The 15,078-nt window shown below is 43.9% G+C and overlaps 1 protein-coding gene across 2 annotated transcripts in view; it reads right to left on the reverse strand.

Moving 5' to 3' along the window:
- P2RX1 (purinergic receptor P2X 1) overlaps positions 1-15,078 on the reverse strand; it is a 126,594-nt gene that overhangs the window by 110,258 nt on the left and 1,258 nt on the right. The gene's annotated exons all lie outside the window — the stretch shown is intronic.

Consider the following 15,078-nt stretch of genomic DNA (forward strand, 5'->3'; position numbering starts at 1 on the left):
ATATTTTATTTCAATTCTTATAGACCCCTTTCACACCACACCGCCTATAGCGTGGGCGGTAAAACGCCGCTATTTTTATTGCGGCGCATTTTGGCCGCTAGCAGGGCGCTTTTCCCCCCCGCTAGCGACCGAGAAAGGGTTAAAACCGCCGGCAATACGCCAAAATAGCAGCGTTTTGCCAGCGGTATTACAGCGTTGCCCCATTGATTTCAATGGGGAGCAGCGATGGAGGAGAGGTAAACACACCGCTCCTTCACCGCTCCAAAGAAGCTGGTGGCAGGACTTTTCCCTGATGTCCTGCCAGTGCACCGCTGTAGTGTGAAAGCCTGAGGGCTTTCACACTACAAACAATGGTGCCAGCGAATTGCAGGCGCTATTTCTAACGCTATAGTGCCTGCAAAATGCCCTGGTGTGAAAGGGGTCTTAAAGAAGTAAACATATAAAAAACAATTGTAAAACAGTCATTTAAACCACTACAGTGATTTATAGCAAGCAATTCTTTCCGCTCAATGCGTTTCATGGACATGGTCCTCTTCATCAGGAGCTAGCAGACTTGAATTTCTGCCATCTAAATAGAGTGACAATGTTGATCTTAAATCGTAATACAAATATAGTGCATTTTCATACATCATGCCATAATTCCTCCCCATGGACTGCAATAATGTGTATCCAGATATTCCTTGCGGTTCAACCATACATGGCACAGGGGTCCCAAGATGGGGAATCTCTCTCCCCCTTCTCCTCCTCCTCCAACCCCCAGCTTCATTCATTCTATTTAATACTTTATTAATTCTTTCAATTGGTGGGTGACAGAAATATCACCAAAACCTTCACTTCATTATTTATTTATTATGGTGCCCACTGCACCATCTAAGAGAACTAATCTTCTCTAAATCATCCCCAGGTGTGGTTCGGCAGCCAGGATCAATGATCTTCACCCAGATCCTAGCCCACCATTTCGAGGAAGGGCAATGCCCATATCTGACTCCCCATATCACAGCCACTAATAGGGGGAAGAAATTAACAAGCACAATGCAATATATGTTACCTGGGCATAGATCATTAGCCACTGGACCACACCTAGGGACAATTTAGAGAAGATTAGTTCTCTTATATAGTGCAGTGGGCTCAGGATGTCTCTCTCTCTCCCATCTCTATAACCTGTAAACAGGTTGAAGATTCATTTGGCAGCATAGAGTTGACTCAGGTAGGACATCCTTGGAGGACTACTCTCTCTAACAATTATTTTTCTTTTAAATGACCGACAGTCTATCTATTCTTTTGTTTAGTCTGCAGACTATAATTTTTTCTGCCCAAACAATGTCACCATTGGACTTTGCTACGCTTGAAACATCCACAATCAGCATTATCCTTTTTTTGTCCTGTCCTAGTGACAGGTTGGTATTAATAGTAGCTACATAATTTCTGTGCAAAGGCAGTGTGATTCCATTGAGGAAAGGTACTCTGTCTACCAGCAATAGTTCCATAATTTTAGCACCAAGCTGTTTAAGTAACTGACAGTTTATTTATCCTCTCATTTAACCTGCAGATTTTGTTACCCTCTGTCTAAACGAGCATATGGCTGTCAGCATTGGATCTTGCTGTATTGGAAATACCTACAACCAGCAGTAACTTCCCCCTCGTTTTGTCTTTGTGATATGTTTTGTATTTTTATTGGCTATTTAATTTAGTCCCCTTTCACACTGGGGTGGTGGGTGCGTCGGCGGTAATACGCCACTATTTTTCTGTCAATTTTGTGGCACTATTTGGATGCTAGCGGGGTGCTTTTACCCCCGCTAGCGGCCGAGAAAGGGTCATGTGATCAGGTTGGTGTGATCAGATGCTCTCCTAATGGCACTGTTTACATCCGGCAAAACCAGAAGTAACAAAATACTCAGCACTTCTGGTTTACTATACCAGAGGGATGATCAGGGATGTTCAAGTTCCCAATCAGCTCTATGGTAAGCTGACTTAACTGGCCAATTCTGGATCACTGATGGGATGCTAGAGCCAAGAGAGGCTCCGGCAGGGGGCGGCGGGGGGACAACAGTTCTTCCTTCCCCCTGTAAGAGCAATCAAGCAGCTAATTAACCACTAGGATGGTTTTTATATATACAGTAAGCTATCTGTCAGCTGAAGAAAACAATGCCGGGATGATGACTGTAGCTGCAGGTTTCATCCCTGTATAACCACTTGATGTACCGACGTGTATATATACGTATTGTCATCTTAAAGTGATTAAACTAGGGCTGTGGAAATTAAATATTAATTCCTTGATTAATCGATTCATTTTTTTGATCGATCAAAATTCTTTTGATCGGTACTCACCTCTCTGCCGGCTTCCGGGTCTTCAGGGAGTTCTGTCGGAGATCCAGTGACGTCACTGGACTCCTCCCCCCTTCCCCAAGTGCCTCCGTCTCCGAACAAAGGGAAGGGAGGAGGAGTCCGGTGACTTTGAAGTTCTGATTGAACGTAATGCATACAGGGGAGGAGCTACATATGACGTTACCCGCTGCTGCCATATGGAACTAACGTGATTGTCGGCTTTAAATGCTGTGTTTTTATCATCTTTATGTGAGAAGTTTGTGTTTAAACACAAAAATTAAATCTTATACTTAACCACTTGAGGACCGCCGTATTGCCATTGTACGTCAGCACAATGGCACAGGCAGGCATAATCACGTACATCTACGTGATTGCCTTCCAGCGGGTGGGGGGTCCGATCGGACCCCCTCCCGCTGGTTACGGCGGTCCGATTCGGTCCAGGAGCGCTCCGTGATGAGGGGATGGCCGTTGGTTTTTGGCCACCCCCTCTGGATCGCTCCTGGCCAATGAGAAGCTTAATCCCCTGTGTATTGTTTACACAGGAAGGAGGAAGTGATGTCATTCTCCTCGGGGCGGTCTTTTTGACCGGACTACGAGGAGAAGAGTAAAAGTAAGTCTGCACGAACACTACACTGACATGTAGGTACACACAGGCACACAAACCCCCCCCGATCCCCCCCCCCGATCGCCCCCCCCCGCCCCCCCTCCCCCCCCAGTCACAGTGTCACTGATTGCATTGATCATTTCTTTACTGATCAATGCATTCAGTGTCAGTTGTGACAGTAAAAACTGTCAGGACAGTTAGTGTTAGGTCCAGGGTAGCCCCCTATCACCCCCCAATAAAGATTTAACCCCCTGATTGCCCCTAGAGTTAACCCTTTCACCCCCTTTTGCCAGTGTCACTAAGCGATCATTTTTCTGATCGCTGCATGTGTCGCTAGTGTCGCTAGGTAGCTAGTTATTTTTTTAGGTTCACCGCCAGGTTTTTATATCGCTAGGTACCCCGATATACTACCCAATAATGTTTTTAACCCCCTGATTGCCGCTAGTTAACCCTTTCACCCCCTTTTGCCAGTGTCACTAAGCGATCGTTTTTCTGATCGCTGCATTAGTGTCGCTACAGTCGCTAGGTAGCTAGTTATTTTTTTAGGTTCACCGCCAGGTTTTTATAGCGCTAGGTACCCCGATATACTACCCAATAATGGTTTTAACCCCCTGATTTCCGCTAGTTAACCCTTTCACCCCCTTTTGCCAGTGTCACTAAGCGATAATTTTTCTGAACGCTGCATCAGTGTCGCTAGTGTCGCTAGGTAGCTAGTTAACTAGGCTCCCAAAAAGTCCCCCACATGTGGTATCCCCGTACTCGGGAGAAGCAGCAGAATTTATTTTGGGGTGTAATTTGACTTCTGCCCATAGCATGTGTGAGCAATATATCATTTAGTGACAACTTTGTGCAAAAAAAAAAAAAGTTTGTAATATTCCCGCAACTTTTGGCAAAATATAAAATATTCCATGGACTCAACATGCCTCTCAGTAAATAGCTTGGGGTGTCTACTTTCCAAAATGGGGTCATTTGGGGGGGTTTTGTGCTATTTTGGCATTTTATGGCCTTCGAAACTGTGATAGGTAGTGAGGAGTTAAATCAAAAATTTGCACCCTTAGAAATCCTGAAGGTGGTGATTGGTTTTCGGGGTGCCGTGCGCGACTAGACTCCCAAAAAGTCCCACACATGTGGTATCCCCGTACTCGGGAGAAGCAGCAGAATGTATTTTGGGGTGTCATTTCACATATAACCATGGCATGTGTGAGCAATATATCATTTAGTGACAACTTTTTGTAAAAAAAATTTTTTTTTTTTTTTTTTGTCATTATTCAATCCCTTAGGACAAAAAAAATAAATATTCAATGGGCTCAACATACCCATCAGCAATTTCCTTGGGGTGTCTACTTTCCAAAATGGGGTCATTTGGGGGGGATTTGTACTGCCCTGCCATTTTAGCACCTCAAGAAATGAGATAGACAGTCATAAATTAAAAGCTGTGTAAATTCCAGAAAATGTACTCTAGTTTGTAGACGCTATAACTTTTGCGCAAACCAAAAAATATACGCTTATTGACATTTTTTTTACTAAAGACATGTGGCTGAATAAATTTTGCCCTCAATGTATGACTAAAATTTAGTTTATTCGATTTTTCTTATAACAAAAAGAAGAAAATATCATTTTTTTTCAAAATTTTCGCTCTTTTTCCATTTATATCGCAAAAAATAAAAATCGCAGAGGCAATCAAATACCATCAAAAGAAAGCTCTATTTGTGGGAAGAAAAGGACGCAAATTTCGTTTGGGTGCAATATTGCATGACCGCGCAATTACCAGTTAAAGCAGCGCAGTGCGAAATTGCAAAAACACCTCTGGTCCTTAAGGTATTTATTGGTCCGGAGCTGAAGTGGTTAAGCGGTGAGCACTTAGATGTTTTCTTTCTACCCATGACCTGGCATCCTTGCTGAGATCTAAGGAGGCGTGAGAGAAGTTTATGGTCCGTGTTAACCCTTTTGATACCCGCTTGCATGACCACCTGTTTGCACAGGGGTCCATGCCATAAGGTGAGCGTGATTAGTTAGATAGGAGGTGGAGGGATTGTCACGCTACTGTGGAAAAAAAACGTACGTCACTGCTACAGTTTGAATTTAAAACGTATTTGTGTGAACTGTGACGTTAAGTCATGGATTGTGGAAACTAACTAGTGTTGGGTAATTGTATATAGTGTATACCACATTTACCACTGACTAATGCAGAGTTGCAATGCAAGAAGATCAGCTAAAAGTAGTTGGATCTGTATGTGCGTTATAATTAATTTAAATTAGTAGATTAATCAATTTAAAAAAAAAATGATTAATCAAACATGAAAATTTTAATCAGTAACTGCCCTAGAAATCTAAACCCAAGGACTACCCTAGGACAGGAAGGCTATTAGGACTACAGCACACCTCCTCCACTTTATAACATAGGGCAGTGATGGCGAACCTTGGCACCCCAGATGTTTTGGAACTACATTTCCCATGATGCTCATGCACTATGCAGTGTAGTGGAGCATCATGGGAAATGTAGTTCCAAAACATCTGGGGTGCCAAGGTTCGCCATCACTGACATAGGGGAAGGTGCTCTGTAGTTCACATAGGGAACAATGCTAACTGATAACAGTCACTAGAGGCAGAGTCCACAGGAAGGTAGAGGCATACTATATTACTGGCAGGAGTAACTAATATTTTTTTCTTTTTTTTTGTATAACTCAAACAGATATAATAAAACTCTTTCAATAAGATAATTAATGGACCACAAATAAGAGAAGTTCATTTTTAAGATTTTTACATGTACTTTTACATTGCCTTTGCAATGTTTTAAATAGTGGAATTTATATAGCACCAACAATTTACATTGCGCTTTTACATATTGTACATTAACATCAGTTCCTGCTTCCAAGAAGCTTACAGACTACTGTCCCTATCTCACATACATACATACGCATACTAGGGACAATTTAGACTCCAACTAATTTACCTACCAGAATGTATGGAAACCTACAAAAGCACAGGAGAAACATACAAGCTCCATGAAGGTAGTGTCCTAGTTGGGATTCGAACCTCAGGCACTTGTGCTGACCAATAAAGCTGGCCATACATGGGGGAAATTCACCAGGAACAGGATGAATGTGAGCTGTGGGTGGCCCTTGCGGTATCCTGCCATCCAACATCTTTTGATCTGAAAAAAATTGTTAGCTAAGCGGTGGCTGCATTCAATCCAGTACAGCTGCTGTTTGGGAATTTTGACAGCAGCAAGTGCCAGCTGTCAAAATACAATACACAGTACTAAATATAGTACTGTTCCAGGTTAGCTCACATTACACCCCTGTAAATCATCAGATGACTGTCACTGAAATTATTCCACAATACAAGAAACAGATGAAAGATCTGCCATGTAAATTTGTGAATATTTATTTTGTCTCAAATCAATTCTAAAGCATTTCTTGCTGAACAGTGTATAGTCACAGAATAGAGTCTGAACGATTCAACTTGCTATTTTTCTTACTTCACTCCCCCTTCCTAACGCTAATTAATTATACACTAACTTTAATGCCACCCCAGTCTTAATTTGTAGGGTTCAATATTGATTTGGCCACCCTTTGCAGCTAGAACAGCTTCAAATCTTCTAGGAAGGCTGTCCACTCGTTTTAGGAGCGTGTCTATAGGAATGTTGGATCATTCTTCCAGAAGTGCATTTGTAAGGCCAAGCTCAACCCTTGAAAAACTACCCCACAACATAATCACCCGTCCACCAAATGATTTGGACAAGTGCACAAAGCAAGGTCCATAAAGACATAAAAGAGCGAGTTTGGGGTGAAGGAATTTGACTGGCCTACACAGAGTCCTCACCTTAACCCATACCTTTGGGATGAATTAGAGCAGAGACTGCTAGCCAGGCTTTCTCGTCCACAACAGTGTCTGACCTCACAAATGCGTTTCTGGAAGAACGGTCAAACATTCCCATAGACACACTCCTAAACCTTGTGGACAGCCTTCCCAGAAGATCTGAAGAGTTTAAGCTGTTATAGCGGCAAAGGGTGGGCAAACTCAATATTGAACCCTTTGGATGAAGACTGAGACACCATTAAATTTCTTGTGAGTGTAAAGGCAAGCGTCCCAATACTTTTGGTAATATAATGCATCCAGTCACAATCCATTTTTTAAGGAACCGTAATGAAAATACTGGTATAGCTAGCTTAAGCCATTGTCCTGCCATAAGAGGGTACTTTTCATTCTTGCCAAGGGCCTCTTAAACTGTCAGGCATGATAGTCTGCAATAAGCTTAAAGCTGACCTTCAGTAATTTTTTCATATTTCAATCTATCTTCTGCCCTTGTTTTAACTTTGGATAGTAAAACATTTTTTTGCCAGTAAATACAGCCCACTTCCTGTTTCTTGTCTGGTAAAAAGCCTAGGCTTATGACATCATGCACAGCTCTCTCTCACTCTTGTGAGAGTTTGCCAGGAAAGAAGGGGGGATGAGTCATAAGAGGACCAATGGAAGCTGCAGGGCAGCAGAGCTTGAGGTGTGCCTCTGTGTGTCTGTGTAAATCCAGGAAGTAAACAGGTAGCAGCTTTAGCTGCCGACAATTAAAGTGGTTGCTGCAAGACTCAGTGGAGGGAGATTTCTGAAGCATATTTGGCAAGTACAGAATCACAGTATATACAGTATCTCACAAAAGTGTGAGTACACACTCACATTTTTGTAAATATTTTATACCTTTTCATGTGACAACACTGAAGAAATTATACTTTGCTACAATGTAAAGTAGTGAGTGTACAGCTTGTATAACAGTGTACATTTGCTGTCCCCCTCAAAATAACTCAACACACAGCCATTAATGTCTAAACCACTGGAAACAAAAGTTAGTACACCCCTAAGTGAAAATGTTCAAATTGGGCCCAAAGTGTCAAGATTTTGTGTGGCCACCATTATTTTCCAGCACTGCCTTAACCCTCTTGGACATGGAATTCACCAGAGCTTCACAGGTTGCCACTGGAGTCCTCTTCCACTCCTCCATGATGACATCACGGAGCTGGTGGATTTTAGAGACCTTCGCTCCTCCACCTTTCATTTGAGGATGCCCCACAGATGCTCTATAGGGTTTAGGTCTGGAGACACACTTGGCCAGTCCATCACCTTTACCCTCAGCATCTTTAGCAAGGCAGTGGTCATCTTGGAGGTGTGTTTGGGGTTGTTATCATGTTGGAATACTGCCCTGTGGCCCAGTCTCCGAAGGGAGGGGATCATGCTCTGCTTCAGTTGTCACAGTACATGTTGGCATTCATGGTTCCCTCAATGAACTGTAGCTCCCCAGTGTCGGCAGAACTCATGGAGCCCCAGACCATGACACTCCCACCACTATGCTTGACTGTAGGCAAGACAAACTTGTCTTTGTACTCCTCATCTGGTTGCCGCCACACATGCTTAACACCATCTGAGCCAAATACGTTTATCTTGGTCTCATCAGACCACAGGACATAGTTCCAGTAATCCATGTTCTTAGTCTGCTTTTCTTCAGCAAACTGTGGGCTTTCTTGTGCATCATCTTTAGAAGAGGCTTCCTTCTGGGACGACAGCCATGCAGACCAATTTGATGCAGTGTGTGGTGTATAGTCTGAGCACTGACAGGCTGACCTCCCGCCCTTTCAACCTCTTCAGCAATGCTGGCAGCACTCATATACGTCTATATTTCCCAAAGAAAACCCCTGTAAATGACGCTGAGCATGTGCACTCAACTTCTTTGGTCGGCCATAGCGAGGCCTGTTCTGAGTGGAACCTGTCTTGTTAAACCACTGTATGGTTTTGGCCACTGTGCTGCAGCTCAGTTTGAGGGTCCTGGCAATCTTCTTATAGCCTAGGCCAGTGATGGCTAACCTTGGCACTCCAGATGTTTTGGAACTACATTTCCCATGATGCTCACCTACACTGCAGGGTGCAAGAGCATCATGGGAAATGTAGTTCCAAAACATCTGGGGTGCCAAGGTTCGCCATCACTGGCCTAGGCCATCTTTATGTAGAGCAACATTTTTTTTTTCAGATCCAGAGAGTTCTTTGCCATGAGGTGCCATGTTGAACTTCCAGTGACCAGTTTGAGAGAATGAGAGCGATAACACCAAATTTAACACTCCTACTCCCCATTCACACTTGAGACCTTGTAACACTAACGAGTCATATGACCTCAAAGAGGGAAAATGGCTAATTGGGCCCAATTTGGACATTTTCACTTAGGGGTGTACTCACTTTTGTTGCCAGTGGTTTAGACATTAATGGCTGTGTGTGGAGTTATTTTGAAGGGACAGCAAATTTACACAGTTATACAAGCTGTACACTCACTACTTTACATTGTAGCAAAGTGTAATTTCTTCAGTGTTGCCACATGAAAACATATATAATAAAATATTTACAAAAATGTGAGGGGTGTACTCGCTTTTGTGAGATACTGTATAAAATAATATGCAAAGTGGTTGGAGGGAAGCTTCAGAATGACAAAGATGTTTTTATTACCGCTGTTTCAACTCCATCTGTAGCCATGCTCACACTATTTCAATGTTTGTTTAGCTATTAAGTCTTACCTAAATTACGGGTTCCTTTATCTTTACAATTTTTGCCTTTTGGTCCTGTTGCAGTTTGATTGTGGTGAGAAAGTCTTGCTCTGCTAGCTGTGTGCCCAATATTACCTCCTGATTGATTAATTGCCAGATTCAATCCACACCCAACAAAGTATAAAAACAAGGCCTTCTTTACAGGGGGCTGCACATACAGGGGTTCTTCCAAATAAGTGGGGTTCTTTAAATAAGTGTCACTTCTGCTCATTCACTTCAGCGATTTGCACAAAGCAAACCACAGCTGACTGCAGGTGACCTAATTTCCAACTTATCTCACCTTCCTCTCTGAAACATGCACTCTTTACCTCTCCTCCTTTTCAAAATTACAGCATCTCTCCTCAAACTTTGTTTTCTTCACCCCTCTTCTCCACCCCACAATCTTTACGGGTGAAGAAAAACTGATAGTGTGTATGGGGCTTAAGCCCACTTTCTAACAACCCCCCCTGGATACTAAAGCATGTCCCCCCATACAAATCGTATTCTCATATTACCACCCTTACTCTTCTGCTATTCCTAAACACTGGAGATATTTCCCCAAACCCTGGGCCTCCCTTATTTAACTGTACCCAACACACCCATCACCCTCACCTCACACCCTCTGGCACTAGTCGCAATCTACGCAATTTAGTCTCCATTCCTCTTCTTGCCTCCCCCTCTCCTGTGCCCTCTGAAACTCCCGCTCTGTCTGCAACAAACTCACCGCTGTTCATGACCTTCGTCACCAATTCCTTTAACCTACTTGCTGTCACCAAAACCTGGCTCCACAAATCTGACACCCCTTCTCCTGCTTCCCTCTCCCAGGGTGGCCTTCTCTGGACTCACTCCCCTAGGCCTAATGGACGCAAGGGAGGTGGAGTGGGATTCCTCCTATCCCCCCCAAACACCTTCCAGGTTATTTACTCTCCTCCCTCTCTTTCCCTCTCATAATTTGAAGCTCATTGTATACATCTATTCTCTCCAACTTCCCTAAGAATTGCCATGATCTACCGGCCCCCTGGACCATTATCGACTTTCCTTGATGAGTTTTCTGCCTGGCTACCCTACTTTCTCTCTTCAGAAATTCCCACAATCCTTCTCGGTGATTTCAACATCCCTGCTAACACAAACACTCCTGCTACTTCTAAACTTCTTAGTCTAACCTCTTCATTTGACCTGAAGCAATGGGTACAGGCTTCTACTCACTCTGATGGCAACCCCCTTGACCTTGTATTCTCCTACCTATGCACTCCATGCAACTTCTCCAACAATCCTTTTCCTCTCTCCAACCACCACCTTATTAGTTTCTCTCTCCCCCCATCTTCCACCACCTTTCCTTCCAATTGCATAACCATCACACATAGAAACTTTTGCAACTTCAACTCTTCTCTCCTCTATTCTGCTACTGACCACCTCTATGACAAAATCTCTCCCCTGTCCTGCCCCAACCAAGCCACTTCCATCTACAATAAATCCCTGTCCTTCACCCTGGACAAGCTCGCTCCTCTTACTACACGCAAAATCAGGCCTCGACCCCTATAACCATGGCAAATGGATGACACTAGAATTCTCAAAAAACGTAGTCGTGCTCTTGAGCGTCTGTGGCACAAGTCTCTCAAAGACTTCAACCAATACACATCGGCCCTCCAAAAATACTATTCTTTCCTCCACACTGTCAAGCAGACCTATTTTACAACAACTTTTATTAACACCTTCTAATCCAGTCCCTGTTAACTCTTCTCTACCTTCAACTCTCTACTTTGTCCTCCACCGCCTCCACTCACTGACTCACTCACTGCCCAGGAGATTGCTAATCACTTCAAAAACAAGATTCATACAATCCGTGATGAAATCTCCATTCTACAGGTATCTCCCCCAGTTAAGACCTCATGTCAACAGGTACAATTGACACTCCCCTTATTCAAATCTGCTACCACAGACAAATTTGCTAAACTCCTTTCTAACACCCACTTAACCTCCTGTCCCCTGGACCCTATTCCCTCTCAAATACTGCGGTCGCCCACTGACTCTATCCTCCACTCTCTAACCCAGATCTTCAATCTCTCCCTCACCTCTGGCATCTTCCCCACTGCTCTAAAACATACATTGGTCATCCCCATACTTAAAAAGCCACCCTTGGACCCTACCAATCTTAACAACCTACGTCCTATCTCCTTGCTCCCCTATTTGTCTAAACTCCTTGAACGCCTGGTTTACAACCAACTGAGTGACCACCTCATTAACAATAACCTTCTTGATCCCCTTCAATCTGGATTTTGTCCTCAACACTCCACAGAAACTGCTCTTTTAAAACTCACTAATGACCTACTAACTGCAAAAACCCACGGACACTATTCTGTACTCCTACTTCTGGACCTTTCAGCTGCCTTTGACACGGTTGACCACCCCCTCCTCAAAAAAAACTTTTCTCCCTCGGTCTCCGTGACTGTGCTCTTCAGTGGCTCTCATCCTACCTATCCCAACGCACCTTCAGTGTCACTTACAATTCTACTTCCTCCACTCCTCTTCCCTTCTCTATCGGGGTCCCCCGATGTTCTGTTCTTGGACCTCTTTTATTTTCAATCTACACCTCTTCCCTGGGTCAGCTGATCATGGGTTTCAATATCATTTTTTTACGCTGACAACACATAAAATCTCGCCACCCCTCAACTCACTCCATCAGTCTCCTCACGCATCACTAACTTACTAACAGACATATCTGTACGGATGTCACACTACTTCCTCAAACTCAACTTGACTGAAACCGAGCTAATATTTCCTCCCCCACGTGCCTCTTCCCCTGACTTATCTGTCAAGAGCAATGGCACAACCATCCACCCATCCCCACATGTCAGCGTGCTAGGTATTATCCTGGACTCTGAACTCTCCTTTCGGCCCCACATCCAATCAGTTTCCAAAGCTTGCCACCTCAACCTTCGCAACATCTCCAAAATACGTCCTTTACAACCCAACAAAACCACAAAGTTCCTAATTACCTCCCTGGTCATCTCTCACCTTGACTACTGCAACTCCCTCCTCATTCGCTTACCTTTAAATAGACTATCCCACCTTCAATCCATCATGAATGCTGCTGCCAGACTCATCCACCTTACAAACCGCTCAGCGTCTGCTACCCCTCTCTGCCAATCCCTCCATTGGCTGCTACTCGCTCAAATAATTAAATTCAAAATACTAACAATAAGTTACAAAGCCATCCACAACTCTGCCCCCAGCTACATCAGTAGTCTAGTCTCAAAATACCAACCTAATCGCCCTCTTCGTTCCTCCCAAAACCTCCTGCTCTCTAGCTCCCTCATCACCTCCTCCCATATTCACCTACAGGACTTCTCCTGAGCCTCACCCATCCTCTGGAATATCCTACCTCCATCTAACAACTGCACTATTTTCTCCATTAGCTCACTCCCCACAGCTATTAGCCTTTTGTATAACCTGACCCTCCCTCCTAGATTGTAATCTCTAACGAGCAGGGCTCTCTGATTCCCCCCTGTATTGAATTGTATTGTAATTGTTCTGTCTGCCCCAATGTTGTAAAGCGCTGCGTAAACTGTCGGCAATATATAAATCCTGTATAATCGGTTCCCGACCAGTGCACGCCGATCTACGTCAGCAGAATGGCACGGGCAGGCATATTGGCGTACAGGTACATCCAATCTCTAATGCCACCCTGCTGGTCGGGACCCCCGTGAGTCCGGTTGCGGGTCCCGTGGACTCGATCGCCGCGGCCATACCCGCGATCTTCTCATGGGGCGGCTGAACGGAGAGATGCTGTTGTAAACAGCATCTCACCGTTCTGCCTAGCAACTAGTGATGCAGATCTCTGCTCCATGTTATTGGAGCAGAGATCAGTGTTCACTAAATGAAAGCCCAGCCCCCAACAGTTAGTAACACACCCCTAGGAACACGTAACCCCTTCACTGCCACCCACTGGTTAACCCCTTAACTGCCAGTGTCATTTACACAGGAATCACTGCATTTATATAGCAGTGATTGCTGTATAAATGACAATGGTCCCAAAAATGTGTCAAAAATGTCTGATGTGTCCGCCATAATGTCGCAGTCACAATAAAAATCGCTGATCGCTGCCATTACTAGTAAAAAAAATTATTAATAAAAATGCCAAAAAAACTATCCCCTATTTTGTAAATGCTATAACTTTTGCGCAAACCAATCAATAATCACTTATTGCAATTTTTTTTACCAAAAATATGTAGAATACGTATTGGCCTAAACCGAGGGAAAATTATTTTTTTTATGTATTTTTGGGGGATATTTATTATAACAAAAAGTAAAAAAATAATGCGTTTTTTTTTCAAAATTGTCACTCTATTTTTGTTTATAGCGCAAAAAATAAAAACCGCAGGGGTGATCAAATAACACCAAAAGAAAGCTCTATTTGTGGGAAAAAAAGGAGGTAAATTTTGTTTGGGAGCCACGTCGCATGACCGCGCAATTGTCAGTTAAAGCGACGCAGTGCCAAATCGCAAAAAGTGGTCTGGTCTTTGACCGACAAAATGGTCCGGAGCTGAAGTGGATAATAATAATTATAAATTATGTGAGCAGGCCGCAGTTCCTCTTTAACGACAAAATGCACACGTTTGTTTTTGGCAAACTTTGCATTGTTTTACACTAGCCTGAATGCAATATTGCAGCATTTGGGCCCATCCACCTTGTAAATTTGCACCGATGGACTCACTAGGATGACCTTTCTCTCAGTGTTCCTCCAGAGGTCCAACTTTATGATCATGTGTACTAGGCTTAAAGCGGGTGTCCGCCGGGACTCCGCGTTTTTTTTTTTTTTTAAAAAGCCAGCAGCTACAAATACTGCAACTGCTGACTTTTAAAATAGTGACACTTACCTGTCCAGCGCGCCCGCGATGTCGGCACCCGAAGCCGATCTCTAGATCGTCTCTCGGGTCCTGCCGCCGCCATCTTGGGTATAGGAATCAGGAAATGGAGCCTTTCGGCTTCATTTCCCGGTTCCCTACTGCGCATGCGTGAGTTGCGCTGAGCAATAAGGACGGTCCCCGCTGCCTCTGGGATCTGTGTGTTTCCCAGCAGGCAGCGGGGCACTTGCGGAAAGGGGCGGGCACTTGCGGAAAGGGGCGTAATCTACGCCCCTTTCCGCAGAGAGCTATCCCGGAAGTGGGTGCAGATACCTGTACTGTACAGGTATCTGCACCCCCCTCCCCCCTGAAAGGTGCCAATTGTAGCGCCGGAGGGGGGGAGGGTTCCGATGAGTGGAAGGTCCATTTTAGGGTGGACCTCCGCTTTAAGAGGGCATTTTTCCAAATTAACAAAAATGTAAGAGGTCCTTTCACATGGACTTTTCAATCAGGTTTGCTTATCAGTTTTTCAGGTAGACCTGATTTTTTCCTTCAGATCATTTCGGATGAACTGTCGTGATTTTCTCTCAAAAGTTGTGTACAAATGATCAGATTATCCTACGATCAATTTGTATTTTTCATCTGATTTTCTGATCGTGTTGTAAATAGACATAGATCCAACACAATTCTGTAAACCTCCACTTCTGTATACAAAAATACTGAATTGGCATGGCCATCACAAAAG

Source organism: Lithobates pipiens, unplaced genomic scaffold (genome assembly GCF_037356315.1).
Source record: "Lithobates pipiens isolate NorthernLeopardFrog02 unplaced genomic scaffold, aLitPip1_a1.2 Scaffold_16, whole genome shotgun sequence".
In the NCBI taxonomy this organism is placed as follows: domain Eukaryota; kingdom Metazoa; phylum Chordata; class Amphibia; order Anura; family Ranidae; genus Lithobates; species Lithobates pipiens.